Genomic DNA, 23,948 nt, shown 5'->3' on the forward strand with positions numbered 1-23,948 from the left:
CATTAATCCCACATCTTCCACCACACTTGAATGAATTAAATGAAGGAGTTGTTTGCTTCTCGTACACTTGATTTTATAAATGTTATCATGATTAAAGGCTATACCATCAGGTAACAAAGTTGTCTATTTACCTATACTTATCAGTACAGTAAGTCCCCCACATAACGAACCTTCAAGTTGCGAACTTTCAAAGATGCGAACATGCCTCTGTGTGCCAGCTGTTGTACTGTACTACTGTACTTTTCAGGGTACTGTACTGTAAGATTAAAAATGTGTTCTTTATTTTTTGTGTTTTTTTTATGTATTATTTGTGTGAAAAGTATTACAAACCTATTACAGTATAGTACTATGTAGCCGACTGTGTTCGTTGGGTACCTAGGCTAACTTTGTTGGACTTATGAACAAATTGGACTTTTGAATGCGCTTTCAGAATGGAACTCATTTGTATGTGGGGTACTTACTGTATAGGACATAATGTGCTAGATGGAACAATTGAATGTAGGAATGAAAAAAGTAATTACAAGAGGTGGGATAAAGAGAGACTTTGTTTCCTGGTAGATTTAATTTGAATTGAATATTTCATCCTCATTCCTCTTCTTCTCTTATAAATATAGACATGGAAGGCTGTTCTTGAGGTCTGATAAGGTTATCTGTATGAAGCAGTATTAATCAGTGATTAATGTTTTACTGGCCTGAAAAGTTGATACAACTTTCAAAAGGGTTTAAATTAGGCTGGGTGTAGCTGAAGATAAGGAGTTAATGCCAGAATCAGTTTTCTAGAAATATCTCCTTTTTCAAGTGTGTCTCACTCAGCATTGGAAAGAAGCGAAAACCACACAGTAGAGGAAAGCAAAAGTAAGATTGGCCTGGCTTGCCTCTGTCATCATCTGGTTGTGTGTGCTTAGCGAAATAATTTCACTCTCCCTGGGTCTCAGTGAGGAGACTAGCCTAACCAGTCTCCAAGCTCTAGAAGATGACAGGAAAATCATATGTGTCTCAGGGAAAGTCATACTCTGATTTTTAATCCTAGCTTCCTCTTCTAGTAACTGTATACGATGTCAGAAAAGTTTCGAACCTCAGTAAACTTCAGTTTCTCTATATTCATACAGTGTGCATATTAATCCCTCCCTTATTGATTTGTCATGAGGAAGTAGTAATATAGCATATGCAAAGGATCTAACTTAGCATCAGTAGCTATTACTTCACTCAAGGTATAATTTCTTGCCATATTTTGCAAAAGTGTCTGCCGAAGCCATATTTTGTGATTTTGATCAGATTTACCTCTGTCAAATGAGTTTACCTTTTGGAGCTAGTGAAATGTCTCTAAAATGGTTATCCTCTTATAATTTTAGGCACTAATTGGATAAGAATGAATGAAACAAATTTAAACTTAGAAGGGAGAAAAATAAATGAACTAAGGGAAGAAAAATGAGCTAAAGGAAAATAACGAGAAATAGACATCACCCTAAAAATGACATTATTATTTACAACATTAAATATTTTACAGATGTTTACAGCTATTCTAGTAAACACATTGCCAAATCAAAGTCAAGTAGATTTTTATAATTATGGTAGGTTGCTAATGAATGAAACTGGGAGACCATATTGTAGTTTCTCTTGTTTTAATGACTCATTTTTATTAGAGTTTCACCCGATTTACATCTTTCCTTCAGGACAGAACATAGAAATTGATAGAAGCTATTTTGTGTGTGTATGCTCGTATCCCATAAAAAGTCTACTTTAGCAAAGGATGAATGTTTTCTTCTGGAATGTGAATAAGGCATTATTGAATGACCCTGGTTGCTGACTGTCTTTGAATATGAATTTATTACCCTCCTGTAGGAGGGAATTCCTGGATTGCAAAATTGACTTTTTCGACTGATATATATATATATATATATATATATATACACACACACATAAACACACACACACACATACACATAATCAAATATCACAGGCCTTGCTCTTCTAAAATCTGCAGTGTTTGCAGCAACCAAATATTAACACCCCTGCTTCTATCTTCCTGAAGTTATCTGTGTAATGTTGCACTACCAGAAAATTTAACTTGTTCATTAGCTTTTCAGAATGAATACAGCAGGCCCAGGCACTAGAAAGCTTCTTGCTCTCCTCTCCCTCCCTCTGTTATCTTCTTTCCTAGCTTTTCAGGCATTATAAATTATTTTTCTTGGATTGTTACCAAGAGGAAAGGAACTGGATGATCAAAGCACTGTTTTATCATTCCCAATATGTTGATGCAGAGAAAAACAATAATATGATATTTTTATATTTGTCTCTTGTTTGAAACAAAAGAAAAGCTCTCAAATATACTAATATTTGCCCCAGATGATTACCACTTTAAGGAAGAAATTTGTAAAGAAAGAAACATTGTAGTTGAATAGTGTTGTATTCTTTTAGACTAATAGAATTATGACTTTAATGTTATTCATTTACTTGGAATTTTTATTTAATATAGAAGGAACAGTCATATTTTAAGTTCTTATTCTATATCATATCTGTAATTATGGAATATAATTGACCATTTTATTGACAGTCAATGAGAAAATTTCTTGGTATTTGCACACAGATGGCTAGGATTTCTGTACATAGAACCGAGAAGTGAATACAAGGTATAAAATTATCATTTATATATATATTATTTATTTATTTTTTTTGTGGTACGTGGGCCTCTGAAAAAGGCCCTGAAAAAAAAAAAAGGATTTTTTTTTCAGTTAAGCTTTGACGGTTAAAGAAATAATTTATTTCTTTTTTTAATTAATTTTTTTTTGGAGTATAGTTGATTTACAATGTTGTGTTAGTTTCTGCTGTACAGCAAAGTGAATCAGTTATACATATACATACATATACAGGAAGGATTTTGACTGAGGTCTGTGTCTTCTGTCATTGGGCTAGTGATAATTCTCTTATCAACAGAAGTGACAGGGCTTCCCTGGTGGCGCAGTGGTTGAGAGTCCGCCTGCCGATGCAGGGGACACGGGTTCGTGCCCCGGTCCGGGAAGATCCCACATGCCGCGGAGTGGCTGGGCCCGTGAGCCATGGCCGCTGAGCCTGCACAACAGTGAGAGGCCCACGTACCGCAAAAAAAAAAAAAAAAAAGTGACAGCCAAGCAGATAGCTGAGTGAGGCTTTTGCATTTGATTCCCACCTGGGATATTCACTTGGTAGCCACTGTGAGCAAAATTGTCAAAATAAGAAGAGGAGAAACTGGAAGAAGTAAGAACGAAGAGCCAGTTGAATTATGATGTTAATTTGCAGGTCTTCTGTTGTTTTTGCGGGGGCATGCCTTGTTTTGTTTTTTATTCTGTAATTGGGGTTGTCTTCTCTGGGCTGTGCAGAGAGCACTTACGTTAACACTGTTTCCTGCTGTCTGGCAACCTCACCTCTCTGAAACTGCACAGTTCGTGTAGGTGTTCTGGAACCACTTCTACTGTCACACCATGATTCTTATAAATGTTAATCTCCCTCTTTTGTGTTGTATAAAGGCCTTAGATAGCTCATGAAAAATATTTTTTGTTTGTTTGTTTCTCTCTGAATCATCCTAAATCCTTCGTAAAATACACTTTGGCCACTGAGTTACTTGGAACTGGAGCTCTGAGTCCTCCGCTTACAAATGTGGTAGATTTCTCAAATTTAATGTAGAGAAGGAGGAGACATAGGAGAACTTAGATGATTGATTCCGTGTAAAGATAAATTAGAAACTGGCATTTACAATAATATTTACACTCGCAAACTTCACACTGTTATTTGTATTCAGTCATAATATACAGAACATTTTTTTTAACATTATTATTGGAGTATAATTTCTTTACAGTGGTGTTGGTTTCTGCTTTATAACAAAGTGAATCAGTTATACATATATCCCTATATCTCTTCCCTCTTGCAACTCCCTCCCTCCCACCCTCCCTATCCCACCTCTCTAGCTGGTCACAAAGCACCAAGCTAATCTCCCTATGCTATGTGACTGCTTCCCACTAGCTATCTGTTTTACATTTGGTAGTGTATATATGTCCATGCCACTCTCTCACTTCATCCCAGCTTACCCTTCCTCCTTCCAGTGTCCTCAAGTCCATTCTCTAGTAGGTCTGCATCTTTATTACCGTCTTGCCCTAGGTTCTTCATGACCATTTTTTTTTTTGAGATTCCATATATGTTAGCATACGGTATTTGTTTTTCTCTTTCTGACTTACTTCACTCTCTATGACAGACTCTAGTCCATCCACCTCACTACAAATAACTCAGTTCTGTTTCTTTTTATGGCTGAGTAATATTCCATTGTATATATGTGCCACATCTTCTTTATCCATCCATCTGTCGACGGACACTTAGGTTGCTTCCATGTCCTGGCTATTGTAAATAGAGCTGCAATGCACATTGTGGTACATGACTCTTTTTGAATTATGGCTTTCTCAGGGTATATGCCCAGTAGTGGGATTGCTGGGTCGTATGATAGTTCTATTTTTAGTTTTTTAAGGAACCTCCATACTGTTCTTCATAGTGGCTGTATCAATTTACATTCCCACCAACAGTGTATGAGGGTTCCCTTTTCTCCACACCCTCTCCAGCATTTATTTTTTCTAGATTTTTTCATGATGGCCATCCTGACAGGTGTGAGATGATATTGCACTGTACTTTTGATTTGCATTTCCCTACTGATTAGTGATGTTGAGCACCCTTTCATGCATTTGTTGGCAATCTGTATATCTTCTTTGGAGAAATGTCTATTTAGATCTTCTGTCCATTTTTGGATTGGGTTTTTTGTTTTCTTGATATTGAGCTGTATGAGCTGCTTGTATATTTTGGAGATTAATCCTTTGTCAGTTGCTTCATTTGCAAATATTTTCTCCCATTCTGAGGGTTGTCTTTTCGTCTTGTTTATGGTTTCCTTTGCTGTGCAAAAGCTTTGAAGTTTCATTAGGTCCCATTTGTTTATATTTCCATTTCTCTAGGAGGTGGGTCAAAAAGGATCTTGCTGTGATTTATGTCATAGAGTGTTCTGCCTATGTTTTCCTCTAAGAGTTTGATAGTTTCTGGCCTTACATTTAGGTTTTCAATCCATTTTGAGTTTATTTTTGTGTATGGTGTTAGGGAGTGTTCTAATTTCATTCTTTTACATGTAGCTGTCCAGTTTTCCCAGCACCACTTATTGAAGAGGCTGTCTTTTCTCCATTGTATATTCTTGCCTCATTTATCACAAATAAGGTGACCATATGTGCATGGGTTTATCTCTGGGCTTTCTTTCCTATTCCATTGATCTATATTTCTGTTTTCATGCCAGTACCATACTGTCTTGATTACTGTAGCTTTGTAGTATAGGCTGAAGTCCGGGAACCTGATTCCTCCAGCTCCATTGTTCTTTCTCAAGATTGCTTTGGCTATTCGGGGTCTTTTGTGTTTCCATACAAATTGTGAATTTTTTTGTTCTAGTTCTGTGCAAAATGCCAGTGGTAGTTTGAAAGGGATTGCGTTAAATCTGTAGATTACTTTGGGTAGTATAGTCATTTTCACAATGTTGATTCTTCCAATCCAAGAACATGATATATCTCTCCATCTATTTGTATCATCTTTAATTTATTTCATCAGAGTCTTATAATTTTCTGCATACAGGTCTTTTGTCTCCTTAGGTAGGTTTCTTCCTAGGTATTTTATTCTTTTTGTTGCAATGGTAAATGGGAGTGTTTTCTTAATTTCACTTGCAGATTTTCCATAATTAGTGTATAGGAAAGCAAGAGATTTCTGTGCGCTAATGTTGTATCCTGCAACTTTACCAAATTCATTGATTAGCTCTAGTAGTTTTCTGGTAGCATCTTTAGGATTCTCTATGTAGAGTATCATGTCATCTGAAAACAGTGACAGCTTTACTTCTTCTTTTCCAATTTGGATTCCTTTTATTTCTTTCTCTTCTCTGATTGCTGTGGCTAAAACTTCCAAAACTATGTTGAATAAGAATGGTGAGAGTGGGCAACCTTGTCTTGTTCGTGATCTTAGTGGAAATGGTTTCAGTTTTTCACCATTGAGGACGATGTTGGCTGTGCGTTTGTCATATATGGCCTTTATTATTTTGAGGTAAGTTCCCTCTATGCCTACTTTCTGGAGGGTGTTTTTTCATAAATGGGTGTTGAATTTTGTCGAAAGTTTTCTCTGCATCTAGTGAGATGATCATGTGCTTTTTCTCCTTCAGTTTGCTAATATGGTGTATCACATTGATTGATTTGCATATATTGAAGAATCCTTGCATTCCTGGGATAAACCCCACTGGATCATGGTGTATGATCCTTTTAATGTGCTCTTGGATTCTGTTTGCTAGTATTTTGTTGAGGATTTTTGCATCTGTGTTCATCAGTGATATTGGTCTGTACTTGTCTTTTTTTGTGACATGTTTGTCTGGTTTTGGTATCAGGGTGATGGTGGCCTCCTAGAAAGAGTTTGAGTATTCCTCCCTCTGCTATATTTTAGAAGAGTTTGTGAAGGATAGGTGTTAGCTCTTCTCTAAATGTTTGATACAATTTGCCTGTGAAGCCATCTAGTCCTGGGCTTTTCTTTGTTGGAAGATTTTTAATCACAGTTTCAATTTCAGTGCTTGTGATTGGTCTGTTCGTATTTTCTATTTCTTCCTGGTTCAGTCTCAGAAGGTTGTGCATTTCTAAGAATTTGTCCATTTCTTCCACGTTGTCCATTTTATTGGCATTTAGTTGCTTGTAGTAATCTCTCATGATCCTTTGTATTTCTGTAGTGTCAGTTGTTACTTTTCCTTTTTCATTTCTAATTCTATAGATCTGAGTCTTCTCCCATGTTTTCTTGGTGAGTCTGGCTAATGTTTTATCAATTTTGTTTGTCTTCTCAAAGAACCATCTTTTACTTTTATTGATCTTTGCTGTCGTTTCCTTCATTTCTTTTTCATTTATTTCTGATCTGCCCTTTATGACTTCTTTCCTTCTGCTAACTTTGGGTTTTTTTTGTTCTTCTTTCATTAATTGCTTTAGGTGTAAGGTTAGGTTGTTTATTTGAGATGTTTCTTGTTTCTTAATGTAGGATTGTATTCCTATAAACTTCCCTGTTAGAACTGCTTTTGCTGCATCCCATAGGTTTTGGGTCATTGTGTTTTCATTTTCATTTGTTTCTAGGTATTTTTTTATATCTTCTTTGATTTCTTCAGTGATCTCTTGGTTATTAAGTAGTGTATTGTTTAGCTAACTCCATATGTTTGCATTTTTTACAGATATTTTCCTGTAATTGTTATCTATTCTCATAGCATTGTGGTCCGAAAAGATACTTGATACGATTTCAGTTTTCTAAAATTTACCAAGGCTTGATTTGTGACCCAAGATATGATCTATCCTGGTGAATCTTCCATGAGTACTTGAGAACAAAGTGTATTCTGTTGTTTTTGGACGGAATGTCCTATAAATATCTATTAAGTCCATCTTGTTTAATGTATCATTTAAAGCTTGTGTTTCCTTATTTATTTTCATTTTGGATGATCTGTCCATTGGTGAAAGTGGGGTGTTAAAGTCCCCTGGTATGATTGTGTTACTGTAGAGTTCCTCTTTTATGGCTGTTGGTGTTTGCCTTATTTATTGAGGTGCTCCTATGTTGGGTACATAAATATTTACAATTGTTATATCTTCTTCTTGGATCGATCCCTTGATCTTTATGTAGTGTCCTTCTTTGTCTCTTGTAATAGTCTTTGTTTTAACGTCTATTTTGCCTGATATGAGAATTGCTACTCCAGCTTTCTTTTGATTTCCACTTGCATGCAATATCTTTTTCCATCCCCTCACTTTCAGTCTGTATGCGTCCCTAGGTCTGAAGTGGGTCTCTTGTAGACAGCATATATATGAGTCTTGTTTTTGTATCCATTCAGCCAGTCTATGGCTTTTGGTTGGAGCATTTAATCCATTTACATTTAAGGTGATTATCAGTATGTATGTTCCTATTACTATTTTCTTAATTGTTTTGGGTTTGTTGTTGTAGGTCTTTTCCTTCTCTTGTGTTTCCTGCCTAGAGAAGTTCCTTTAGCATTTGTTGTAAAGCTGGTTTGGTTGTGCTGAATTCTCTTAGCTTTTGCTTGTCTGTAAAGGTTCTAATTTCTCCATCAAATCTGAATGAGATCCTTGCTGGGTAGAGTAATCTTGGTTGTAGGTTTTTCACTTTCATCACTTTAAATATGTCCTGCCACTCCCTTCTGGGTTGCAGAGTTGCTGCTGAAAGATCAGCTGTTAACCTTATGGGGATTCCATTGTATGTTAGTTGTTGTTTTTTCCTTGCTGCTTTTAATATTTTTTCTTTGTATTTAATTTTTGATAGTTTGATTATTATGTGTCTTCATGTGCTTCTCCTTGGATTTATCCTGTATGGGATTCCCTGTGCTCCCTTGACTTGATTAACTATTTCCTTTCCCATATTAGGGAAATTTTCAACTATAATCTCTTCAACTATTTTTTCAGTCCCTTTCTTTTCCTCTTCTTCTTCTGGGACCCCTATAATTCTAATGTTGGTGTGTTTAATGTCCCAGAGGTCTCTGAGACTGTCCTCAGTTCTTTTCATTCTTTTTTCTTTATTTTGCTCTGCAGTAGTTATGTCCACTGTTTTATCTTCCTGGTCACTTATCCGTTCTTCTGCCTCAGTTATTCTGCTATTGATCCCTTCTAGAGAATTTTTAATTTCATTTATTGTGTTGTTCACCACTGTTTGTTTGGTCTTTAGTTCTTCTAGGTCCTTGTTAAACATTTCTTGTATTTTCTCCATTGTATTTCCAAGATTTTGGATCATCTTTACTGTCAATATTCTGAATTCTTTTTCAAGTAGACTGCCTATTTCCTGTTCATTTGTTAGGTCTGGTGGGTTTTTACCTTGCTCCTTCATCTGCTGTATGTTTCTTTGTCTTCTCATTTTGCTTAACTTACTGTGTTTGGGGTATCCTTTTCGCAGGCTGCAGGTTCATAGTTCCCATTGTTTTTGGTGTCTGCCCCCAGTGGCTAAGATTGGTTCAGTTGGTTGTGTAGGCTTTGTGGTGGAGAGGAGTAGTGTCTCTGTTCTGGTGGATGAGGCTGAATCTTGTCTTTCTGGTGGGCAGGTTCACATCTGCTTGTGTGTTTTTGGGTGTCTGTGACCTTATTATGATTTTAGGCATCCTCTCTGCTAGTGGGTGGGGTTGTGTTCCTGTCTAGTTGTTTGGCACAGAATGTCCAGCACTGTAGCTTGTGGGTCATTGAGTGGAGCTGGGTCTTGGCATTGAGATGGAGATCCCTGGGAGATTTTCTCCATTTGATACTACATGGATCTGGGAGGTCTTTGGAGGACCAGTGTCCTGAACTTGGCTCTCCCACCTCAAAGGCATAGCCTTGATGCTTGGCTGGTGCACCAAGAGCCTTTTGGGAGGTCTGAGGTCTTCTGCCTGCATTCAGTAGGTTTTCTGTATGAGTTGTTCCACATGTAGATGTATTTCTGATGTGTTTATGGGAAGGAAGGTGATCTCCACGTCTTACTCTTCTGCCATCTTGAAGCTCCTCCTCTGTACTCACTCTGGCACAAGATGGCCATCCCTGGTTTCACATGAACATGGTCTCAGGCACAAAGCTCCTTGTTTTTCCATTTTGTCTTTAAGTTAGTTGTTGAAACAACTGGCCCGCCGTCCCAAGGACTGTTGCGGCTTTGGCTTGTGGGACCCCTCCAGAGCTGACAGCCTCAGTGAGGCCGCCCTCCCCTCGGGCTCCAGGGCAGTTCCCTGATGGCGGAGGGAAGAGGCCCTGAGCTAGCTAATACACAGAAAATTTCTGCTCGAATATAGTGTCTTGAATTCAATTCAAGTAGGTACAGATCTCTTGTATTGTTTTTTTTTTTTAAGTTACTGATTCTGTGATTGATTCATTATATAACTGTTCTCTGAGCATAGATAATGTGCAGGGAACAATGAATGAAAGTGTTTTGGGAAGGGTGAGAGGGTAGGAGCATAATTATAAGGAAAGGAATGTCTCCTGATAATTCTTATAGTCTAATCTTTCTTTTTTTTGTCTAGAATTTGTAGGCTAGACTAGATATGTTTTTAAAATTATATTAAAATAAGACAACATGTAATAATTCATGAGACTCCCTCAAAAATAAAAGTGTGTCTGTAATTTGGATAGAACCCATCTTCAGATAGCTGCTATCCTACTTACTTTTTTGAAAAATACATTTTTTTAATTGGGGTAAAACATACATAACATAAATTTACCATTTTAACCATTTTTAAATGTACAGTTTATAGGCATAGTTACATTCACATTGTTGTCAAACCATCACCATTCATTTTCAGAACTCTTTTCATCTTCTCATCTTCATTGTACCCATTGTATAATAATACTCCATTCCTCCCCTTCCTCCAGGCCCTGGCAATGATCATTATACTTTCTGCTTCCTGACTTATTTTATAAAAGAGTGAGGACACCAATTCACAGAAAAATTTATTATTGCCTTTTCAATTTATCTTAATAGAGAAATAAAACACTTTTAAAACATTAGGTCTTCCCTTTCACAGGGAAACGAAGGATTTAATGAACTGTGGTGGTTAAGAATATAGGAAGATGCTTTAACTGGCTGGGAAGAAACTCCTCCCTTCCCATTATTGATACTGCTTTCAGAATACTTCTGTTCCATCCCATTATTGATATTGCTTTCAGAATACTTCTGTTCCAAAGTCCCACACTGATGTACTTTTTTTTTTTTTTAATCTACTGATAAAGCCATCTGTCGTAGTTAACAATAAAGAACCAGAAATATATGCATGAGATTATTCTGGAGTAACTTTGGGAAACATAATTTTGGTCACCAGCATGAGTTTTATATCCCATTATAATTTAGATCAGAGCTCCTAGCCAGTAGTTAAATTGATCCTTTAATTTATTTTTGAAGTTCCAGTAAGTCAGCAGTTTTCATCTTTTTTAGTGAAAACACAATAAATGGATAAACTCTGAATGGGAAGGATATTAAGACAGTAAAAAAATTTGGATAACCAATTTTTAAATAATATAAATGTATCATGCCATTTAAATACATTCTGCAAATAAGTTGAAGAGAATACTCTGGAAATTCTAAGCATATCTTTATATCATACTATCACTCATTTTCTTAGATACTTATCTCATGGTACTTTTCCAAGCAATGATATTTTTTTAAAGTGTGAGAAAAATAAATCCCCTATTGAAGATACAAAAGCCTGTGAAAAGTATTTGTCTAATTCTGCTTTTCGCAAATGATGTCTTTCTACAAAAGCATTTTGTAGTAAATACTATCTTTAAAACTTTTTCAGTCTCTTACCTTAGCATCACAATATACATTCCAAACCAGAACAACGTACTCCATAAATTGAGTAACCGCATCCCCTACATTGTTACCTGAATTAATTTGAAGTAAAAATATAAATTGAGTTAGTGAAAGAAGAAAAATTTATGAAGAGCTAGAAGTAGATCTAGGAACAGTCTTTATAAAGTGCCTATGTACGTAACTAAAGAATAGGGATTAAGAACCAGCGAAGGTGTCTATTACATGATTCGAATAAGTTAGAGACATGATTAAATCTCCATGTCTATATGAAATTTTATAATGTAAACAGGATAGAAAAACATTTTCTAGAAGTTCTCATCTTCATACTTCAAATACTTAAATACATCATTTTTTGCTATTGTGTGTTTTGAGGTTATTATATTTTGCTCTTTCCAAATGTATTCTAGTCACTGCCACTTAGTATACCTGCACAAAGGCTATGACAAAGAGTCTAAATTATGTGATAGACTACCATTCTCTCTGGAGTTCTAGTCCTACTTTAATATCACCTTGTAATATGTACTTCATCACACAGATTCCCGATGGATCCAATTCTGGTTGGCTCTGAAGGAAAAGCTCAAGCCATACATTTTTGAAAAGTGGTAGGTTTAATAATGGGCTTAAATTAAATGAACCTAGGTCTAGTGATAAGGTCTCTGATTTTAATTTAGTTCGTGGAAGTTGCCCTTATAGTTGGAATGGTTGATTAGTTAGAGGACATGAATAGATTCAGTCCTACCAGTAGGTAAAAGCAGTTGCTAACTATGTGATTTAAGAGATGTTGAAATATTCATTTAATTCACTAGTTTAGCTTCAAATGTTATTTATCTTACAAAATAACTGTTGAAAAACAAATCTTTTGTCTGAAAGATGTAAGATATTAGCACGAGTTATTGTCATTAACATTCTTGACACATATTTAAGGAACACCTAATTATAACTATAACAACAATAATAATGACAGTAACTTTTTCAGCAGGTGTTTTGTGGCTGGCAGTGTGCTAAGTGATGAAAGCCGTATTTACTCCTTATAACAACACTATAAGTATTATTTGTTAAACCAGTGATTACTGAGCTTATTGCTGGAAAAGCTACAATGAAGGCAGTCAAATGTCCTTCTAAGTTAAGCACAGGGATATGATACAGAGGGAGCTAATTTAAATCAGATTGTCAGGGCAGGGCCTTTTAAGAAGATGACATGAGCTGAGACAAGAATATGAAAAAGGGCCAGTTTTGTCACACTTAAAATAAATCATTCCAAGTAAAGCTAACAACTAGTGCAAAAACCTTGAGGAGAGACCCATGTGTGCATGATTGTGAACTTGAAATAATAGCAGTATGAGTGGATTATAGATCCCTGGGTCAGAGCTAGATCATAGGGGCATTATAGGGCATGGTAAACACTGGGATTCATTCTGTGGACAATGAAAAGGGTTTTGAAAGGGGAATAATCTCATTCAGCTTTTTAAAAGATCAAATTGGCTGCTATGAGGAAAATTATTGGGGATAGGGCAGAGTGGACGCCAGGAGACCAGTGAAGATACAGTTGAGTGATCTCTATAAGATGATTGTAGTTGACACCTGCGAGTCATTAGAGCAGATGAAGGGAGAAATGGAAAAAATCATATGTGTTGTATCTGGAGCCAAGAAGGTTGGCTAGTGGATTGGATTAAACACACACACACACACACACACACACACTCAGGGGAAAGAGAAGAATCAAGGACAGAGACTAGATTTTTGCTACAGAAAAATGAGTGAATTGTGGAGTTGTTTAATGAGATAAGGATGATTGGAGAAAAAAATTAGTTTAGAGAGAACGGTCAATTAGTTTTTGGACGTGTTGAATTTGAGATAACTATTAGACATATGATTAGGGATGTCAGTCATGTAGACAAGTTGGTATATAAGACTAGAGGTCTGATGACTGGCCAAGAGATAGATATTTAGGAGTCACTGTCATGTTGATGACATGAAGGGAGAGATTATAGTTGGAAAAAATATAGATCTTGGGAACACTACACATTTAGAGTTTGGAGAGATGAGAAGGAACAAGAATGGTAGGAAAAAACAGAGGTTTAGTGTTATAGAGGTCGGGGGGTAGAGTGGATGCTGTTAACTATGTCATGTGCTGATGAAATATATAGTAGAATAACAGCAGCAAAGTGACCGCCATGGGAAGGAGCGTGATGATGGAGGGGAAGTTGGGGGATTGCGTAGACTGAATGTAGATGATGTTTTTGAGAAATTTTGCTCTGAATTGGAGCAAAGAAATGGATAGTGAAATTTTAGAAGGTGGTAGGCTTGAGGGATGTTTTACTGTTTGTTCATTGTTTGTTTTTGAACATGAGTGATACTGCAACTTTTAGGAATAATGCAGTACAAAGGGGGTGATTCATGATGCAGAAGAGAGAATAGAAACTTGCAATAGTGCAAGCCATTGAGTAGGCAAAACAGCAGAGGATACTTCAATCTTGGTAAGATGAGCAAAGATGGAGGGAGTGGGTGTGGATGCAGATGTGTCAGTCACTTTGGAGCTGGGAAGATGAGAAGTGTGAGAAAAGATCATCACCAGAGTGTAATGGCTTGGAGGATGAAGTATTGAGGGTTTGAAAAGAGGGGGATAGATGAACAATAGTTATTCCAGATTATAGAAAGAGATCATAATGTATGTCAGCGGTGTGGAGTGACCATTTGAGATTTGATGTCATGAATTTAAAGTGAAACTGGCCAACACAATTGTGTTTGTTTTTCTTCCCATGGCTGGTTGCTTGGTTGCTGGCCTGGGGTAGGGAGAAGGTTTTCTTTTATTCTGTTCAGAGTTTGCCAAAGGAGAAGGGGTGGAATTATCAGGTTTGACAAGGGAGTGATTAAAAAGAAGACCCACGGAATCTAAACTAATGAAAAAAAGGAGGGCATGGTTGGGGTGGAGGCACGTTGCATAATGGAAAAGTGATAAGGTCCTTTGTATAATTATCCTCATTTTACCAAGGAGACCACTGATGCTTAGTGAGACCAGGTAATGGGCCCCACTGCCCCACAGAGAAGAAGTGGCAGCACTGGGATTCGAACCTAGGTTAGGGTTGTTGGTCATTTGGCCACACTGTCTCCAAATTATAGGGTCTTATGAGGTAAAGGGTACAAAGTAGAATTCGAAATAAGCTTTGTCTTCAAGTGTTTAAGTTCTCAGTGGAAATAGGTCCCAGGCAGAAGGTAAGGTCTAGATCAGCAGCTAGGAGATGGATTCAACCATCCAATGGAACTCTGTGGAAAGCATAGGAAGAGATTGGGTGTAAATGCTGAGAAAGGAGAGCTAAGAAGGGGATTTTAAAAAGAAAAACACATTTCCTTGACTTCCCAGTTTTTCCTGGAGGAATCTACAATTAAGCTTCTGTATCTCACAACGATGTATTTCTCTCTGATGAGCCTGAAAAACACTTCAGAGGAGCTGCAGTTTGTTAAGTGAACAAAGCTGACACCTCAACGAATTTTATTAAGCAATCTTAAAAACTTCTGGCATTTCCGGATGTAATTCTGGTTTTTCCTCAATTCCAAGTTCTAGAATATTTTCTTATTGAATGTTTGAAAGGGAAAAATTGAGATCACAGAGAAGAGCTTTACCTTAGCCCTCAAGGTTTGTTGGCAGTAAAATAAAACCTCTAATTGATCAGCAGCTGTGGTCTGGAACAATTCGGAAATGTGTGTTAGATTTAGAGAAAATGCAAATCAGAGCACTGGGCATACATTTCATTAGCAAACATTGTAAATTTAAATAATAAAACTAAATCAAATGGGCATAACTTAGATAAATATAGAGCAAATGTTGCCGGGTAATAGTGCAACTGTCTAAATAAGAGTACTATTTTAAGGTATAGCTGCTTTAGCAACCAACATAAACCTAATGTATCTTTCCCCTGAGGTCATTTTAGTTTAATCTCATTAAAAAACCCTCTAACATTATGCAATTGGAATATATACTCCCAGTATCATTCAACATTGAAATCTACTTATTTCATTTATTATGTTGCTCTTTCACATAGAAAATGGTAGCCTTCGTTAGTTTTCTAAAGTTGTCAAAAACATCACTCAGTCCACTGGAAAACTATGTGAAATTGATAGTTTCTAAGAGCATCATCTTCATGATTCCTGAACACTTTATAGAAAGTATGCTACATATTGAATACAAATGAATGTTTCAAATACATTGAAAAGTATGTAATGGTAGGTTAAAAAGTATTGAAGAACAATTTTGTATTTTCAGAAAATTAACTTGAGATCATATGACATATCTACTCTTAATGGAACTGGGAGAAATTACTTGTGTCTTCTACAAATAACTCTGTTCCGAGATAAACGATAAGAAATTTTTTGGGTTTTTTTGGTGTAGTAACTCAAGTTCCTCCTACTTAAACATTTCTCATCTTTCAGAGAAATCTATTTGACAGACTGTTTTGTGTTTTAGCTGAGAGGCAGTAGCTATTAACTAGATCATTGTCTATTTTTACATGGGTAACGTTGAAGACACTCAAAAAGGATTTATATGTGAAGAAATGTTTCGTACTGACTTTAAACAATATGCATCCTTTACAAATATGAAGTTGACCATAGATTTTTATCTTTTATGCATAGATGAGTCTAAATGTTGCAAAGAATATATATATGTATATGTCCATGGCGGTAGTATCAACATCTATTTCTCCACAGATGTATATATTTCAATATTTCCAAGTTGAGTTTTCTTTTTTGTACTTCAAAGAAAGAAAAAAGCATATTTGTGTTTCATCTGAGTGCTAATCAAATCAAATTGAAATCAAATATCATGGTACTTAAACGAAACATTGTCAGTTTAAAAAAATCTCCAAATGGTCTCTTAATTTGGAAGTTTTATTAGAGAAAAGGCAATGAAGAATTGCAAGATTATTTCCATCAAAATCTTGGGTAAATTCTTTCATGTGCTTATTCATTCATACCTTCATTTATTCATTTGTTTGTTTAATAATAAATATTCATTGAGTATATACCACGTGACAGACACTAGCTAAACACTTCAGCTCCGCTAGTTTAACAAGAGGCCTCTTTGCTTATCAGTCAGGAATCTCAACACCTCTATGAATGAGATCAAACAGATTTTCTGTTCTTATGGAAGAAATTAACTTCTCTACCAATGATAAAGGGAGCAGGTGCTTGCCCCTTGCATATTGGTTAGTGATTGTTGGGGCATTTTCTGATTATCCTTAGCTTTGATGTAGTCAAAGAGATGTTCTGGGCGTATGAGATGCCAGGTCTAGAAAGCTGAACCTCAGCTACAGGTGGGACTGACTCTGCTCACTGTCCTACTGTCCTGGAACTGAAGCTGGATGTGTCTGAGTCAGCAGGTGGAGGTTATCAGCTTGGAGAAAGGAGAAGTTGAAGGCCAGAGTTGAAATGCTCAGACTTTACGGAGCATTGAAATCCCTTAAGGCAGGTACTTGTTTAAAATGCAGAAACCCTTCCCCTCACCCTCCAACACACACACTTCTGATTCAGTAGATCTCCTGTCTAGGAAACTTGTGTTTTCTGATAGCAGCCCAGATTATATAAATGAGGGTGATCTACAAATTCCACTACAATGAAGTCTAAATAGATTAGAGGTTTCAAACTTTTTAATACAATCCCAAGATCCATTTTTAAAAACAAAATTTTGGGGGCTTCCCTGGTGGCGCAGTGGTTGGGAGTCCGCCTGCTGATGCAGGGGACACGGGTTCGAGCCCTGGTCTGGGAGGATCCCACATGCCGCGGAGCGGCTGCCCCCGTGAGCCACGGCCGCTGAGCCTGCGCGTCTGGAGCCTGTGCTCCGCAACAAGAGAGGCCGCGATAGTGAGAGGCCCGCGCACTGCGATGAAGAGTGGCCCCCGCTTGCCACAACTAGAGAAAGCCCTCGCACAGAAACGACGACCCAACACAGCAAAAATAAATAAATAAACTCCTACCCCCAACATCTTAAAAAAAAAAAAAAAATTTTGCATGGCACCTTGGTATAGTATGCAAAGGCAAAGATACGCAAAAGGAAAGATGCTGTCACTGGTCTTTCGGGGACGAGGGCAGGGGTGTGCTGGAGGCTGCTTATGCTGGTTCCTAAAATGCACTGTTAAGTTTTTAAGGAATTTTATGAGCCCACTGTTAAACACAATCATTGTTAAAATTAAATTATATAAACTCATGATTAAATAATTGCTGGTGAAAAAGGTAAAATTTGAAACCTATCACTTCCTCATTACTTTACTACATCTTACTCTTATCTATGCTTTGGGGTTATTTGCATCCAGTTTGCACGATGGAAGTAATGTACAGTGGTGTGCTTTGTACATCTCTTTCCAGCTCTGCTATCAGTGACGTCACACTGATAGCTTGAAATTGCCCTTGTTGGGTGTATTTACATCATAGAAGTCAGCCAATGCTAAAAGCGAAGTCTTTTTCTTCCAGAGAGCTAGTTTTTAAATATTTATTAGTATCCCATGAGACAAGGATGAGTGCCGGGAGGGCCAGTTTTTTAGCCTCACCCTCTCTTCCTTTAGTGGACTTTGAGGCACCTCAGGAAAACAAAATAAAGAAGAAAAGCTGGACTAATTATATGGCAGCTGTGAACATGAAGAGGTAAAAAAAAAATCAAGAAGGAATCGAGGAAAATCAAGTCTTTTACCGTGAAGACATGCATTTTACAAATCTGGTCATGAGACTGACACTGTATTCATAAGCCCAGGGGAAACAGCACAAAGGTAGATCCAAATAACCCTTCTGCTACTGCTTCTCTTTTGTTTTCTAATCTCCTTTACATGATAAAGATGGAGAGAGGCGATATACATACATATGTATGTATTATATGTGTGTGTGTGTGTGTCTATCTCTCTCTCTCTTTATACATATACATATATCCACAAATTACACGATCATTGTTTAATCCAGAAAGTGGTCCATCCATCTTCAGTGGTTATGATGCATGATAAACATCTCTGTGCCTTCTTTGAAATGAAAGTGACCATCTTTCATAATAATCCCACACTTAGAATTTACTTCAGCAAATCGTAGGTTTTCTTCTTCTATAATGTACAGTTTTGTCTTTAACAAAATTCAGTATGCCCCCAGTATAGAAAAATTACACATTGCCTTTAATAATATCTTTATAATGAATATAAATTATTTCATTAGTTATGAGTTATTCTAGCCTTTCAAAAATGATCCAAATTTTTTGTGTTATTTAGAAAACACAGTTGTTTTTTCTTAAGGGGTTTCAGTATCTAATTTTTCATAAACATGTGTAGCCTTGTGTCTGTCACTTGACCTGAAATTCAGGTCATTGAGGTAAACCATTTGAATTGCAGTATGATAAGCTAAATAAACCAGTGTGACTTTTTTTTTTCTTATTTTGAAATATATATAAAGGGAGCAAATGCTTGCCTTACAAATCTTCACTTAAAATTACAAGATATTTTAAAATTCTGTATACAGAAATTCAGTTTAGAACAGTTGCTTTCAATCAAATATTGTACTGTTTGTCTCTATAATTGCTAGTAAATACCTAGACTTTTAGAAATGTCTGCACAAGTGAATTCACATAGCTTGAGGTCTGCTTTTCTTTGAGGTGCATGAAAACTTTCTATTCTATTCTTAAATGGGTGTGCCTTTTTCTAAGAGTATTTTCTAGACTCCTAGTTTTGGTTTTAGAATTGATTTTTTTCCCCCCATGCTGAGGAGGATATGAATGTCAGGAACTTGACTATGGGATACAGTTTGACAGAGTGACACACACAGGAGTCAGATGTTTTCAAGAAGAAAGCATACTTATTCTCTGACATGTAGATCTTGTGAGAAACCGACATTGATGGGAAGTGATGCTCTTTAGCTAAAAGGGGGGTATCTATCATGCTGTCAAATCAGATTTGGTTCAATCTAAGTGAACACTTTTGTTATGATACTGTTCTTGGGAAATATACTTCTGAACATGCTCTTGGCTTTTTGGATAAGTCATAAATGGCCATAAAGTATATATAAAACAGTACCTGTCATAATAACCACATGATAAAAGAAATTTTTGCTTGTGGTAACTATCAACATCTGTATCTATGAAATGGACTATAAAGTCAGTAAGTACTTCAACAGTGCAGCACATCCTATTCTTACCTAATTCCAACAATCAGCAGTCCTTTGCCTGACTTGCAGAGAATTGTGACTAGTGATATAACTGGTTTGAAGAGGCTCTTTTCTTTAATGAACTTGAGACTTATTTCAGCTCTGAATTTTATATTTGAAGACTGATTTAACACGTGAGTATTAATTGACTTGAAACTTTTCAAAATGCGAGCCTTACACAAATTCTGTTTAATCCTCATGATGCTAGATGGATCCTCCAGTATGAAAAAAAAGGAAGGCTGATCCACTCCACTTTCCCTCATCTATAGTCTTCTCTGTCACATGCACAACAGCAACAGCAAGACAGAATCACCAAGAATTTATCATGAAACTGTAATTTTAATTTTATTGATTTAAAAAATAAGTGGCTGGTTCTGTAATTATCTATCTGATATTTGGGTCTCCTTTATAAAGCATTCTTCTAGCTCATTCATGCCTGAACTCTTCTGGGGACAGTGAAATTTTTTCTCTCTAAGCAGCCATTTTTTGTCATTTGTAGGTCTAACTTCAGAAATTTATATTCACTTGTCATCATTATTTCCCCTGGGACTGTAGGGAACAAATCTAGTGAGTCTAGTGGCTTTCTCTTATGGCACTACTCTGAATATTTCAAGATGTCTGTCAAGTCCCCCTTTCCTCCACGGATTTTTTTCTCCATGTTAAATATCCTTAGTTTCTACAAATATTTCTCATTTGCTTGTCAGCTCCTGACTTGATATGTCATCTTCCTCTGCATAGTTTGTAGATGTCATTTGATTATTAATCATCCCTTTAGGGTACCTTCCTCATGCTAAATATTACATTATTATTCGTATAATATGCAATCACGTTGATGGTGTAGGTGGTCACATCTTGTGGATTCATTATAGAGGTGATTCTCCACTAAAAAACCTTTAGGTATTTCATGAATTGTGCTTACAAACGGCATCTCCTTTACTCTGTTCATGCCAGCCTTTTTCTGATTTACATGCAGGATTTCTTTATTTATCTTCATTACATTTTGTCTCAGACGAAATCCATGACAACCTTTCAAGGTCCCGTGGAATCGTTATGCACTTACTCAACATCAGTGAACAAAGATTGGTTGTATAGTTGGTACATGTCAGGCAATGTGTAAGATGCTAATTCTGTGGTCCAGTTATTTCATACATCACCCAACTTCAATTGGCTTCCTTATTCCCAGCAATTTTCTCTCACACTTTAATTTGTCCGTCACCCCAGACCATGTTATGTTTCTCCCCCTTGAAGAAAATTTCATTAAAAACCTTAAATTCTAAAATCATCCTAAAAGCAACCTAAGTGTCCATCAACAGATGAATGGATAAAGAAGATGTGGCACATATATACAATGGAATATTACTCAGCCGTAAAAGGAAATGAAATTGAGTTATTTGTAGTGAAGTGGGTGGACCTAGAGACTGTCATACAGAGTGAAGTAAGTCAGAAAGAGAAAAACAAGTACCATATGCTAACACATATATATATGGAATCTAAAAAACAAACAAAAAAAACTGGTTCTGAAGAACCTAGGGGCAGGACAGGAGTAAAGACTCAGACATAGAGAATGGACTTGAGGACACAGGGAGGGGGAGGGGTAAGCTGGGACGAAGTGAGAGAGTGGCATGGACATTTATACACTACCAAGTGTAAAATAGATAGCTAGTGGGAAGCAGCCTCATAGCACAGGGATATCAACTCGGTGCTTTGTGTCCACCTAGAGGGGTGGGATAGGGAGGGTGGGAGGGAGACACAAGAGGGAGGAGATATGGGAATACATGTTTATGTATAGCTGATTCCCTTTGTTATACAGCAGAAACTAAGACACCATTGTAAGGCAATTATACTCCAATAAAGATGTTTAAAAAAAAAAAGAAATGAAAACTATAGTAACATAAAATAAATAGGTAAATAAATAAAACCATCCGAAGTGGTGATTCTTCTTTCCTTGCAGACCTGTACTGTGTTCACTCTCAGTGAACTGATTAACCTCATTAATACTTTCCCTTCATTTCTTTGGTTCCATTTATCATTTTCCCCTTTATCTTGCTCTTACTTTCAAACTGGACCTTGTGTTTGATCATGTGACTAATCATATTCACCACCCTCAAGATTATTTATATTTTGTTTTGTTTTGCTTTAACACTACACCATTTGTCTCTTATCAATCTCTGAACTCTCTTGCCTATTCCTAAGTCAAGCCAATGAGTTTTATGGGAGAAAATTCTACAATGACTGAAATACCTAGATCTGAAGGACCCTAAACAAGCCACTATTGCTCTTGTTGACAATTTCCAGTTCTTTCCATCATATCAGTTATTAATCTAATACTTCTTTAGTTTTCCCTGGAGTTCTCTATGTCATGCACAAAAATGATTCAGAAATTTGTTCTGCTTTACACCAAAATCCACATTTTTGCCCATATCCAAAAGGCCAGTTAGTATGCCGGGCTCCATTAACCTAGCCCTGTTTCATCAAAGCTAAAATTATATCAGGAAACAGTTTTTCTATACATTTTTTAAAAAGTAATTGAAGCGGATTCATTTGGGTAATTATTATAGGTCCCCATTTCATCTCATTTCTTGTAGTTTCAGGGTCAATGCATTTGTCGTACTCTCATTCAAAGCCACACGAAAGGAGTTGATAAAAAGGAAAATCGATCTCCTGTTTGGCTTCCTGGTTTTCCTACTGAACTGTGTCTGATTTTACTTAAAACTTTCCTGAATTAGTATTGGCACCAAACATGTGGACCATTGCCTATAACCTCATGATTGGTATAATACTCTTTTACGTGGAATAATACAAAGGTCAACACAAAAGCAATTTACAAAAATGAAGTAAATATTTTTTTTACATTCTTTCTAGTCTCAAAATGTATTGGCCAATCATGGATTTTGTTTAGTTTTTGTTTTTGTTTGTTTGCTTCCCAAAGTCACACAAAGCCTGGCCAAATGTACCACCAAAAAATCATACGTACAACCTACAGAAAGCCATCCTTCTTTTAATCAGGGACTTAATGACCTACTTGGAATATGTCAAGTATTTGGAATATGTCAAATATTCAGAATATGTCAAATATTTACTTTAAAGATAAAATCATCCAAGCCCCCGATTTTAACTGTATAAAATACACACATGTCTAAATTCCTCAGCAACTTAGTCCTGGAACCCAAACCTCAGTTGTCAGTGTCTACCTAAACTAGTACTTACTCTGTTCTATATGGAAAGAAATTCTCAAAGAACTGATAGTGCCTTTTAATACCTAAATCTCTTGAAAAAAATAACAATTTGTTTCATTATGATTTGTTTAAAGTTGAAGCTTTTGATAATCGTATGGTCTGTTCCTCTCTTCTTCCTTATAAATATATTCATCTTATTAATTAGACAAGACAAATATGTGTGACAAAGGGAGAGTCACATAATTTTTGTTTGACAAACCTCACAAGTGTGTGGAAGGATGCCCTATAGATAGCCAATTTCCATTCTTTTCATTCTAATGTTAATGATGTTATTTAAAGTTATTGGATGCACAGCATCAAATGACATTCTTTCAAGTGACTTCATGACACAGAGGGTACATTGTGTAAGGAATATCAAGTAGACGTTCTCAGGTGTTTTTGCATTTAAAATGCAAAGGACGAAACGCAATTACTATTTATTATTTAGTTACCTAATGCCTGCCCATCATGTCTTTTTGAATTTGGCCCAGTAACTTATAATTAAAGGAATTATCCCTGCTGGATGTGGGCACAGATTCATATTATTTCTGTGAAAGCCTGTCTGCTGTCTCACTTTAATGAAAATTTAAACCTCTTAGAATGGCATGTAGTACCTAGAATTATTTTTCTTTTGTCTGAACAGAGTTGCAAGGGAAAGAACTGCTAGAAAAGCGAGTCCCTATTCCTTTCCATAAAGTCTTCTCTTTCAAGCATGCATTTTCTTTTTTTGAAAGGATTGATGAGAAAAGTATGAAAATATTTATACAATACTGTAAGACCATAGATCAGTAAAACAGAAACAAAACAACCAGTCTCCTCCCAATTATTTGGCTTTTTAAAAATTGTGGTAAAATATAATAACACAAAATTGACCATTTTAACCATTCTTAACTGTACACTTCATTGGTATTAAGTACATTCATGTTATTTTGCAACCATCACCAATATCTGTCTCCTGAACTTTTTCATCATCCCAAACAAAACTCTATATTCATTAAACAACAACTCCCCCTTCCCTTCTCCCTTCAAACTCTGGTAACCACTGTTCTACTTTGTCTCCATGAATTTGCTTATTCCTGGTACCTCATGTAAGTATAATCATACAATATTTGCCCTTTTGTATCTGGCGTATTTCACTTAGCATAATGTTTTTGAGATTCAAGCATATTGTTGTGTTGTCACAGTAACTTGTTCCTTTTTATTGCTAAGTATAATTTCGTTACACAGAGGTACTGAATATGTTTA

The 23,948-nt window shown here is 36.3% G+C and overlaps 1 protein-coding gene across 1 annotated transcript in view; it reads left to right on the forward strand.

Moving 5' to 3' along the window:
• Positions 1-23,948, forward strand: part of DCC (DCC netrin 1 receptor) — a 1,156,455-nt gene that overhangs the window by 836,106 nt on the left and 296,401 nt on the right. The gene's annotated exons all lie outside the window — the stretch shown is intronic.

Source organism: Aethalodelphis obliquidens, unplaced genomic scaffold (assembly GCF_003676395.1).
Source record: "Aethalodelphis obliquidens isolate GAN/ISIS:26980383/991018 unplaced genomic scaffold, ASM367639v1 scaffold19, whole genome shotgun sequence".
Classification (NCBI taxonomy): Eukaryota; Metazoa; Chordata; class Mammalia; order Artiodactyla; family Delphinidae; genus Aethalodelphis; species Aethalodelphis obliquidens.